Genomic DNA, 12,570 nt, shown 5'->3' on the forward strand with positions numbered 1-12,570 from the left:
ATTAGAAATCATGTGTTAGATTACTAATTTAGCTATAATATATGGGGAAAAGATCAAATACAACAATACCTTAACGTACAATAGGTACGCGAATCCATTTTTTCACGAAATTGATCCATGAAATCACATCCCAGCATCTCAGAATCGTCAATACATATCCAATTAATCATTGGTTCACCGAAAAAACAGTTTTGGATGGTTAATCGATCAATATATTACATATCTATATAAACATATACCTTCTTCTCAATTTCATATCCTTCTTCTTCATTTCATATCTATATAAACATACACCTTCTTCAAAAAATCTAGCAAAATGAATCCTACAAACAACCCGAACCAATCGAAACCCGTGGAACTAACCGTTATCATAACAGAAATGATCAAAAAAACACGAAAAGTCTGTCGAGGAATTCAACGATGCCACAAGAGAAACCAACAAACAACACGAAAAGATTGCCGCTATGTTGAAATTGCGGGAAATGAGTAAAGAATATGAATCTCTCAAAGCGGCCGGGTTACACGAAGAGGCCGCATTATTGCAACGACAACGAATTGAAAAAATGCGCGAATATTATGAATATTAATATTTTTTTTAGTTATGTTTTTTTATATTTTTAGTTATTTACTTTTTTTTAGTTATGTATTTTTTTGGTAATTCTTTTTTATTTTAATGCATTTTTATTTAATTATTAAAATAAATTGGTTTTTATTTAATTTGTTTAATTATAAAAAGAAAATAATAAAAAAAGATACTGTGAGCCCAACTTGTAGCCCCTACACCATACACCCCAAAAACAAATTTACACCCTTTACTGACTGGGCGCCACGTATCACAATTCGCCCCTAATTGTAGCCCCTCCACTACACATAGCCTAATATAGACCATAAGCAACATACATGAAAACATGGTGAATTAATATCACATATCATGAATAATTGACATCAATGACTAACAAAAGAAGCCCAAATCAAAATATAATCTATTCATCAAGTAGAGCCTCATTGGTATTAAAAAAAATCATGTTATAATCGTTAATAGGTTATCAATCTACTCGAAAAAACCGTGTTGTATTATATAAACTAGCTCTGTCTCGCATGGGTATTTGCGAGCCATAAAGGTGAACCGGAAAGAGCAATAAACCTAAGTGCAGTCTTCGCACCATCAACTCTCATCACCATGCTTCATGTTCAGTTGGCACCTGTACAACTTATCATCAAAGAGACATGAATTCAATCGGTTTGACTCATTAAGGTATTCACACATTAAATAAAAAAAATTAAAACAAAATGATAAGAAAAAAAGCATCTTTAAAACAAAAATCGTGTATAACTTGGACATTAGTAAAACATGGTGTTGCCGTGGTTAGTTGATGTAGGTATTGGTTAGGTTCGTTGCGATAGCATAACTAACCTCAAAAGTGAAATTCGTAAATGAACTTATTTAAAACATAAATCGGTAACACACTGGTATTGTTGCGCCTAATCGGCACAAATTTGGTCGGCGTCGATAATGACCGTTAGAATATCATAACTGAATCCAAATTTGATTGGCATCGATAAGATTCGTTACATTACCATAACTGGATCTAAAAAATAAATATATAAAAAACACTTTTAACAAAAGTCAAATAAAGTATTCTAAAAACTAAATTTCGATACTCGCTTTTGATAATTATCTATAGTATAACTCTGATATCTTAACGTCTTCATTATGACTTGTACGACGTTGTTTATTGTATATTATTACACAACTCAATTTTATAACTAATAAAATAGTAAGTATTATCAACAAAGTGAACAAAAAAAATTCTATTCAAAACTGAAGAGGCTAAATATGCAAACAAAACAAAAAGGCAATCAAACATACCTTAAATAAATGTTCAGAACAGAGATGATCTCTCATTATATAAAGCAAAAGACACCCTTTTATTTTGAATAATGTGTCTACTTTTCACGTGAGGGAGTTAAATAGAACGTGAGAGGATCTTATTATTAGTAATTTTATTTTGATAATTATGTCAGTTTAATTTAAATGATTTTTTAGATAAATCAAGAAAATTAACTTTACTCAAAAATAAAATATCAAGAATCTTTCTCATGAATGCACACATCTATACTGTGAAATAGAACTTGTATATAGACCTTGTATATCAAACGTTTTTGGAACTGTTTTGCAGGTGATTTTAAGAATATATTGCATCAGTTCTTTGAAAATGGCATTATTAACAGGGGAGTGGGCTCGTCGTTTATCACTTTAGGGCCAAAAATCAAGGACCCTACATCACTTGGAGATTACAGACAGATCAATCTTATTGGGGTAATTAGTAAGGCCATATCGAAAATCCTGGCAACGCGATTGAAACCGGTGTTGGATAGTATCATTTCGGAATCTCAATTTGCTTTCTTGAACGGGAGATTCATATTGGATGGCCCTCTTATTTTAAATGAAATGTTGTCGTGGGCTAAGAAATCTAGCAAGGAGTGTTTTTTATTCAAGATTGATTTTGAAAAGGCGTATGATAATGTTAGTTGGAGTTTTCTTCTGGATATCATGTCTCAGATGGGGTTTCCTCCAATTTGGTGCAAGTGGATTTGTGGTATCCTAGAGTCCGCCAGATCCTCTATTCTTGTGAATGGAGCTCCGACTTTTGAGTTTGGTTGTGAGAAAGGTTTAAGACAGGGGGATCCACTATCACCTTTTTTGTTTCTTATAGTTATGGAGGCCTTCTTGGATTTGTTTAGACGAGCAGTATGCGTGGGTGCTTTTGATGGCATTACTCTTCCCAATGGAGGTCCGCGTGTGTCCCACTTCTTATTCGCAGATGATGTTATGGTTATCGGGGAGTGGTCAAGATTTAACTTCCTTAATTTGAAGCGAATTTTGAGGGTGTTTTATCTTTGTTCGGGGTTAAAGATAAATATAAATAAGTCGACCATGATGGGCGTTGGTGTGGAATGGCAAGAGGTAAAACGAGTGGCAGATGTGATGGGGTTTCAAGCGAGTTTAATTCCATTTACTTACTTGGGTATTAAGGTGGGTGCTAATATGAATATAGTTGCAAATTGGGAGCCGGTTATGGAGGTGATAAGGTCTCGGTTAAGTAGGTGGAAGACGAGTTCTTTGTCTATAGGGGGGAGGGTGGTTTTAATTAAGTCGGTTCTTGAAGCTTTGCCTAATTATTATTTTTCTTTGTATAAGGCTCCGATGAAGGTTTTGCATAATATAGAAATATTACTAAAAAAATTCCTGTGGGGAGGTATGGAAGATGTCAGGAAACTCCATTGGGTCGCATGGAGTACGGTTACACGGCCAAAGAATAAAGGTGGTTTGGGTTTGTCGCGCATGTTTGACTGTAACCGGGCCTTAATTTCCAAGTGGGTGTGGCGTTTTAGAACAGAGACGGACTCCTTATGGAAGAAGGTTATTGAAGCTATTCACGGATCTAATAGGAAATGGGATGCTTATCCTGTGAAGTCTAGTTTGACTAGTGTATGGTCTAATATTGTAAAGGAAATTAACAAATTAAATATGCATGGCTCCTTTTTTAACCAGTTAATCTCATGCAAAGTGAAGAATGGGAGGTCAGTGAGGTTGTGGGTTGATACATGGATTTCGGATGGGAGGTTGATGGATAGGTTTCCGAGACTCTTTCAATTAGAAACTAGGAAGATGTGTATGGTGTCCGATAAATTAATACGATCGGAGTTTGGTTCTTCGATAAACTGGTCGTGGAAGACAGAACCAGCATTGGAGACTGAATTAGAAGAGTTTGAGGAGTTATCGGAACTCATGCGTCAAGTTTCGCTTAACATGTGTGTGGATGATTGGAGATGGGAAGGGGACGCTGATGGGTGTTTCTCCGTGGCTACGATGAGAGGGTGGTTGTCCGGAATTAATGTGGGAAGTGGTGATTATGTTCTTGATTGGTGCAAGTGGTTACCGGATAAATGTAACATATTCATGTGGAGAGCTTTGTTGGATCGCTTGCCTACAAGGATAGCGTTAAGTAGAAGGAATATTGACATTAGTAATACTATGTATATATTTTGCGACGAGAGCGAGGAAACGGTGGATCATGTGTTCAGCGGCTGTGGTTTTTCTATGGGAGTTTGGGAAGGCATTTTAAGGTGGTGGGGTTTACCAATTTTTCTTGCTTTTAGCCTAAAAGATGTGGTGGAGATGCATAGAATGGAAGGATTATCTACTTTGCGAAAGGAAATTATTAAAGGAGTGGTTATAACTTGTTGTTGGCGGATTTGGAGAGCGAGAAATGAGAGGATTTTTGACGATAAACAATGCAAGGTGGTAGAGATTGTAGCGGATGTGAAGGCGATTAGTTTTTTATGGTTTAGTAATAAGCACAAAAGCAAATATAGAGATTGGAAGTCTTGGTGTAATATGTATTTGATTTGATGTAGTTTGGCGGCCCCTTTCTCCTTCTTGGAGATTGGTTGGTTTCGCGTATGTTTTATGAAGTTCATCTTTCAAAAAAAAAAAAAAAAGACCTTAGTATATATTGTGAACAAGTTTGGATGGAGATATGTAACTATGTAAGTGTATTTTTCATGAAAATTAAGATATTGATCGTGACTTGTATTGGTTGATGTGGCTCAATAACATTTACACATATTACAACAAGGAAATATCATTATTAGCAAGTTTATATATAATTTTTTAATAGATATTTGAATCACTAACGGATCGCTGCTGACTCACCCGATCATGTACATTCCACCGTCATGAATGAAATTTCATTAAGGGGTTGTTTGTAAATCTTGTGCTAAATCATTAAGGTGTCTGACTAATTAAGAGGTAGTCTATGAATCATTTAGAATGTCTATGAACCTTAACCATTAAAATGCTTCATGGATTGATTAAGAGGTAGCCGATAAATCATTCACGATACCTTCTTCACTCCTGTCGTGTAGCGTGATGGGCTTCCACATCAGGAAGTTTTGTTTGACTAATCCATTTTGCTCTGTTTGCATGCCAATCATCCTGGGACTTCATCTAGTGCTCGTACAAGTCCAAAATAAGCATCATTAACGTCTCGTGACCTGTACATACTAAACACGAATAAAGTACCATAGTTCATAAAATACACTGAATAAAAACTATACAATTAACACAGTAAAATACAAACTTTATACCTGGCCATAAAGCATACGAGCCGACCCTGATATATACAAGGAATAATGTTTGAAGCTATTCATTATTTTACTTTTCATTAAAGTAATTTATTTTCAATCCCTTTTGTTTAGAAAGACTACATCTTAACAAATAATTTGATATCATGCTACAAACCATTTAGTTTCTAAAATTCATTTATTGCTTACTTTATAGGACTTGAACCTACATAACTTTAGTTAAGATAAACACCTAAACACCTTAGTCTTTAGGTCTAATGGTATTAGGCTTGAATAAGACTTTGGCTTTCCAGGTAACAAAAAACCAAATTCCATTGGTGACAGTAAAAAAACAAAATCCGTTAGAAAAATCTATTTCTCAAAATTGGTTCATCTTGATAAATATTCAACCTTTTAATAGGATGAGACTATCATCTTTGCTACCAAAGGTTAATTATTTGTGGGAAGTCTCGTTCATGATAAAGTTAGTAACATCTTTTTAACTCTTTGTTACTCAATTTTATTTTTATTAAATTTAGTATCAAGGAAAGTGTATCATGTATGTATAATGATGACTTAAAAAATACAGTACCTTTTAATTATTGATTGAATATGAATGAAAACATTAATTTTTTTCTTTGAACGATCAATATAATAATTTAATTAAAATTAGCAAGATGCTAGACACACCAATACATCAACAAAATAGATATTATACCAAAACGCTAAATACTTGAGTGGCATCTTACATACATGTCATTATCCATATACATATTATTATCTGTAAAGGTATGTAATACATCACGTCATTCCTACTTTAAATTGATGGTAAGATGATTAATGTATGAAATAGTATGTCAAAAATTTAAACCTTTTATTGTGCAATGCTTTGTTTAGTTTTATTATTTAAAAAAAACCCTTAATTGTGTAAAATTTTGTCGTTCAAAAAAAAAAATAATTAAATAATACATCATTATTAAATTTTTGAATACGCATAACCAAGAAATTAATTTTTATGCTAAAGTAATTTTCGTTTGGTTAGAACTGAAAAGCTTTAAAATCTTACGCTACTAATAAAAGAAAATGTTGAGACTTAGATGTCAAGCATACATTCACTCTTAGCCTAATTTTTCCTCATAATTTTTAATCTCTTATTTTGTTAATCCTAATTAATAGTTATCTATGAGTTATGAGTGAAAACCATTTTGTCAATTGTATTATAACATAGTTGCATGGATTTTATTCATTATTCAAATGTGTAAATATCACATTTATAACTATCCTTCAAAAAAAGTTTATGCTAAATAGGATCAATTATTGAGTTGTTGGTAGGTTTTCAACATTACTTAGGCTTGCATTTATGTTGCCTGATGACAATATGACATATTGCCATAGATTTTTGTCTGCATGCACATTGATCATCGTCTAATAAATATGGATACACGAGTAATTACATTAAATTCATATTTTCTATTATGTGTAGTACACGAGGTGAAATATGAAAATGATACATTTCATAAGTCATGAAACATGAAAAAAAATATAATTCATAACTCGCTTACTTTGTACAATACATTAATTTACGTGTTAAATGAAACCTTAAAATGATGATGTATAAATTTGAAAATACTTCTTTGTATATTTGTATCACATGTTGCGTTTAATGTGAAGACACCTTTTAGACCGTAATCCTATTACCAAATCGTGTCTGTCATATTTCGGATTACAATTTCATCACATGTTTTGTTCTGATTTGATCCGAGACAATCATCGAATATGTACGAGTCATTTAAAAAAATGATGACTTTGGTACACGTCAAAACTACTTTAATAGAAACTGATATAGCTCACAACTGGTTAATCTTAATTTTTTTGTAACGGGTCAAATGGTTCGAGTCAGAAAGACAAATTTTAAAAAATCGTCCAAACTATTTAACATGTTAGTTCGGATTTTAACCTAACATAATTATCGGATCTGATTGTATAATTTTAAAAACTATAATTTTGGTTCGGGTCAAAATGACACTAATAAAAATTTATACGGGTCATAACATGTTATCGAAATTGGTAAAGCTAGGGTCAAAATTGTTTGAGTCAGATATGATAAATTTTAAAAATGGCCTGACCCGTTTAACACGCTTGATGCTTGTGATGTAAATGACTGGCCATTTAGAATTTGGGGGAAATTAGCAAAATAAAACATTTGAATAAAAGGAGCTTTAAATACATTTAATGTTTATGATGCTTTAAATACTTTACACAAATGAGAACATGTAGATTGAGATATAAGCTTTATCCTAATAGAAATAAAGTTGACTGCTACAACATTCTTTTCATTTGCTCATAAAATATGAGACAGCGTTGTAATAATAGTGCTTGTCATATGGCCTTCGAGGGCGATATATAATATCATGGTTTGTGGTGGTGTCTTATTTGGAGATTTTCAATAGAGGTTGGCATCACTTTCGACTCATTTTGGAGGTTTGGGTATATGTTCAGCTTCAGACATATCTACATATGCGTTTGTGGTCTCGAGAGCACAATCTTGAAAATTGTTAGACCACATTCTTCAAGGTTGTGGTATTGATGAGTTTGACTCCGATTATGGGAGGCAATAGATCGGTTGTACATTTCACTTCCCGATTTTGATATCAGCGGTTTCTCTAATAAAGACACTGTCCTGCCTAAAGCCCAACATCGAGTGCCCTTTATAGTGGAATCATCTAGAGTTTGGAAGTGAAGTTTAATTTATCCACTCGTCAGATAGCGATGTTTGAGTGTCTTTGGTCTCCTCGGGCTCAGTATTTCTTAAGTATTATCCCTATTGAAGGATTGGGCCAACATATGTCAGCTTTGGAGTACCTGACCATCATTATGTATTGGCTAATGATCCCTTTGTTTCCGGTAGATGAGCCATGCTGCAAGGTTTATTTGGATTCTTTTGGCGAGCATTGTAAGGCCCCGTTACCGGTAGCCCTACTTTGGTGTTGGATTTACTCATAAACGTAGTTCTAAAATCAGAGTTAATTAAAACTTTCGCGGAATAACATAAAACATCAACAGTCGTTACAAACATTCATAATTTGTCTTTAAAACATAACTTAAAACATATCTTTTAGTTCAACATTAACAAGTAAAACTTCAGATACCAGCTTCTTTATTCATCCGCCATGTGTCTCCCTTCAAGCCAGCTGCCTCATCCTACTCACCTGTGTGCATACTAAAAGTCAGCTACGCTGAGTGATTTCTAGTTAATAACATCACATACTTTACATACATACATCCTTTCATTCATACTTTCATAACTCAAATTCTACTTTACTCTATTCTATTCCGCCTCGGATATTATTAGGGTCCGGTCCCTTTTTCTGCCTTGGATATTATTAGGGTCCAGTCCCTTTTCTGCTTTGGATATTATTAGGGTCTAGTCCCTTTTCTGCCTCGAGGTTATTAAAGGGCTCGGTCCCTTTTCTGCCTTGGATATTATTAGGGTCCAGTCCCTTTTCTGCCTTAGATATTATTAGGGTCCAGTCCCTTTTCTACCTTTCTATTTCTTACATTTGTTCATAACATACATACATATCGTTCATAGTTCATACATAACATTATAACTTGACAGTGCGTGCAATATCCGAAGATCGTTCACGTACCAACAAGCAATCATTCTTACCTTTCATAACGTACATACATATCATTCATATTTCATACATAACATTATAACTTGGTAGTACGTGCAATATCCGAAGATCGTTCACGTACCGACAATCTATCATTCTTACCTTTCACATAATCACATAAGACATACACTTATCACTTAGGATAAATGTATTAACAATCACATCGAGTATGCACACAGCCCCAAAAACATAACACAGAAATGGGGCTAGAAACTCACCTGAATTCGGTTCCTTTCTCCGTTTATCGTGATTCCTCTCTTTAACTGTGCTCTGCTAACTGTATATAGGTTACACGTATCAATACTAGTCTAATCTAATCTAACGGTCTAGTATTAGTTTCCTTTTACTTGGTCGTTAAGCGAACTTAAACAGTTAAGCGAACTTATACATTTAAGCTAACTTAACAGTTAAGCGAACTTAAGCATTTAAGCGAACTTAACTTAAGCGAGCATATTAGGCGAAGTTCACAGCTTGGCGAACTTATAACTAGCGAAGTTCACAACGGGGCGAACTTATACTAGCGAAGTTCATAGCTTGGCGAACTTACATGCGTGCGAACTTATCCTCCGGCGAACATATAGATAGCGAAGTTATCAATAGTAGCGGCGGGTTTTGATTTTAACTTCATTAACACCCATGTTCAACCCGTAACCCTTAATGATGATGTTAATCGGTCTCGCGAACATCCCCATGGCCGTTATTGAACAAGATTCGGCCCGAAAATGCGTAAAGGTTGGACCTTTAAGTTAAAACGTTCAATACTAGTTTAAAGTTCTCTTTTAATTGAGCCGCACATGATTATGGGTTCATTAGTTTCGTTTTGGTATCAAGTTTACAGCTTCACGTTCTATTTACACTCGATCTAATCTCGTTCTAAGTTTCAAGGTTAAACGTTACTAAAAACGTAAACTTTAAGGTAAAAGACATACCTTAAATGCTCGTTTGGATCTCGTTTAACTTGGTTAAGAATCCTAGATCTTGTATATAGCTCGCGTAATAAAGATCTACATGAACTATCGTCTACTCGATCCCTAACTTCGCCCCAACCCTCACGGCCGTGTATATATGTGTGTAGGTGTGTGTTTTTGAGTGTGGTAGGCAAATATGGAAGGTAAGAATGAGGATTAGGGTTTTAGGGATGGTTTAAGGGGTATTTATATCCCTTAAAGCCCATAGACCTAAGGCCCATTACCCTTCAATCCACCATAATTAATCCAAGTCCATGATTCTTTATTAAACACTAGCCAATATTATTTAACGCTCGACAACTTAACGAAATCTTCCTTTATTTAATATTATAATATTTTAGGATGTTACAATTCTTTCCCCCTTAAAGAGGTTTCGTCCCCGAAACCTAACTATTACTTAAACAAACTAGGGTAGAACTTGCGCATCTCATCCTCAGCTTCCCAAGTAGCATCCGATCCCTTGCGATGTTTCCATATTACTTTTACCAAGAGTATAACCTTGTGACGAAGCTGCTTCTCCTTGCGATCAACAATCTCTACCGGTTGCTCAATATAGTTCAGTTGTTCATCAACTTCGATGTCCATCAATGGCACGTGAGACGTGTCATCGGCTAGACACTTCCTCAGATGAGAAACATGAAAGGTTGAATGAATTCCTTCTAACTCATCGGGTAAATTCAGCTTATAAGCTACTTCACCCACACGATCTAAGATTTTAAACTGTCCAATGTACCTCGGACTCAACTTCCATCTCTTTCTAAAACGAATAATTCCCTTCCAAGGCGAGACCTTGATCATCACATTGTCACCAACGTTAAACTCAATCGGTCGTCGTCGCTTGTCAGCATACGCCTTCTGTCTGTCTTGAGCAGCTTTCATTCTTGCTTTGATCTGATCGAACTTTGAAGATGTTTCTTGAACCACTTCTAGGCTCCCTATTTCCTTCTGACCAATCTCCCCCCAACACACCGGGGTTCTACATTGTCTACCATAAAGCATTTCAAATGGTGGTATACCAATACTTGAATGGTAACTGTTGTTATAGGAGAACTCTGCTAGATGCAGGTGATCGTCCCAACTTCCACCAAAATCTAGAACGCAAGCACGTAGCATATCCTCAAGGGTTTGGATCGTCCTTTCCGACTGCCAATCTGTTTGAGGATGATACGTCGTACTGATATTTAATCTCGTTCCCATAGCTTCATGGAACTTCTTCCAAAACCTCGAAGTAAATCGAGTATCTCTATCAGAAACAATCGATAACTGTACTCCATGCTTGGACACAACCTCTTTGATGAACACACTTGCTAACGTTTCTGACGAGATAGCCTCCCGTATAGGCAGAAAGTGAGCACTTTTGGTCAAACGGTCCACAATCACCCAGATGGTATCACGATGCTTAGCTGTACGGGGTAGCTTAGTTATGAAATCCATGGTGATGTGTTCCCATTTCCATTCTGGTATCTCCAAAGGTTGCATCTTCCCATAAGGCTTCTGGTGCTCGGCCTTGACTTGTAAACAAGTTAAGCACTTACTGACATAATCTACTACATCAATCTTCATTCCAGGCCACCAGTAATCTCTTTTCAAATCTTGATACATCTTTGTAGCTCCAGGATGAATCGAGTACCTTGATTTATGAGCTTCATCTAAGATTCGACCTCTGAGATCTCCATGACGTGGAATCCACATACGGTCAAATCTAGTCTTAACACTATGAGTGTTTTCAATCAACTCATCTTGCTGGCCATAAATCCTTTCTTTCTTAACTAACCCTTCATCTACTAGCACCTCTGACTGTACCTTCACAATCTCTTCGAAGAGACTTGAGTTCATAATCAGCTGGTATGACTTCACTGTCGCAAGGACTTCCTCATTCTTACGACTTAGCGTGTCGGCGACTACATTAGCTTTACCGGGGTCATACTTAATGTCACAATCGTAATCTTTTATCAGCTCTAACCACCTTCTCTGCCTCATATTCAGTTCTTTCTGCTCAAAGAAGTACTTCAAGCTCTTATGGTCGGTGTAGATAGTACACTTAGTACCATATAAGTAGTGTCTCCAAATCTTGAGAGAATGTACAACAGCTGCTAGCTCTAAATCATGCGTCGGATAAGTACTCTCATGGACTTTCAACTGTCTAGACGCGTAAGCTATCACCTTTCCTTGTTGCAACAACACGCAACCTAATCCTTGATACGAGGCATCAGCACAAACAACTAAATCCTCGTCACCATCGGGCAGAGCAAGGATTGGTGCTTGTGTGAGCCTTTTCTTATAACTCTTCAAATGCTTCTTCTTGGAACTTTCCCCAACTGAATACTACCGACTTTCGGGTCATACCGGTCAACAGTGCGGCTATCTTGGAGAAACCTTCGATGAATCTCCTATAGTAGCCAACTAACCCTAAGAAGCTTCGTATTCCAGTCGGATTCTGTGGAGTCTTCCAATTTGTTATCGCTTCAATCTTTGCGGGGTCTACCATAATCCCTTCCGGATTAATCACGTGTCCTAGGAATTGCACTTCTCGCAACCAGAACGCGCACTTCGAAAATTTTGCATATAACTTCTCCTTATTCAGAGTCTCCAATACCTCCCTCAGATGATCAGCATGGTCAGACTCGCTCTTTGAATAAATCAATATATCATCAATGAAGACGATAACCGACTTATCCAACATCGGCCGACACACCCTATTCATCATGTCCATAAATGCTGCAGGAGCATTTGTTAGACCGAATGACATCATGAGGAACTTGTAGTGTCCATACCGCGTCCGAAACGCTGTCTTA

Source organism: Bidens hawaiensis, unplaced genomic scaffold (assembly GCF_021521415.1).
Source record: "Bidens hawaiensis isolate Kalapana, Puna unplaced genomic scaffold, B.hawaiensis_p1.1 tig00034298_1, whole genome shotgun sequence".
NCBI classification, from domain to species: domain Eukaryota; kingdom Viridiplantae; phylum Streptophyta; class Magnoliopsida; order Asterales; family Asteraceae; genus Bidens; species Bidens hawaiensis.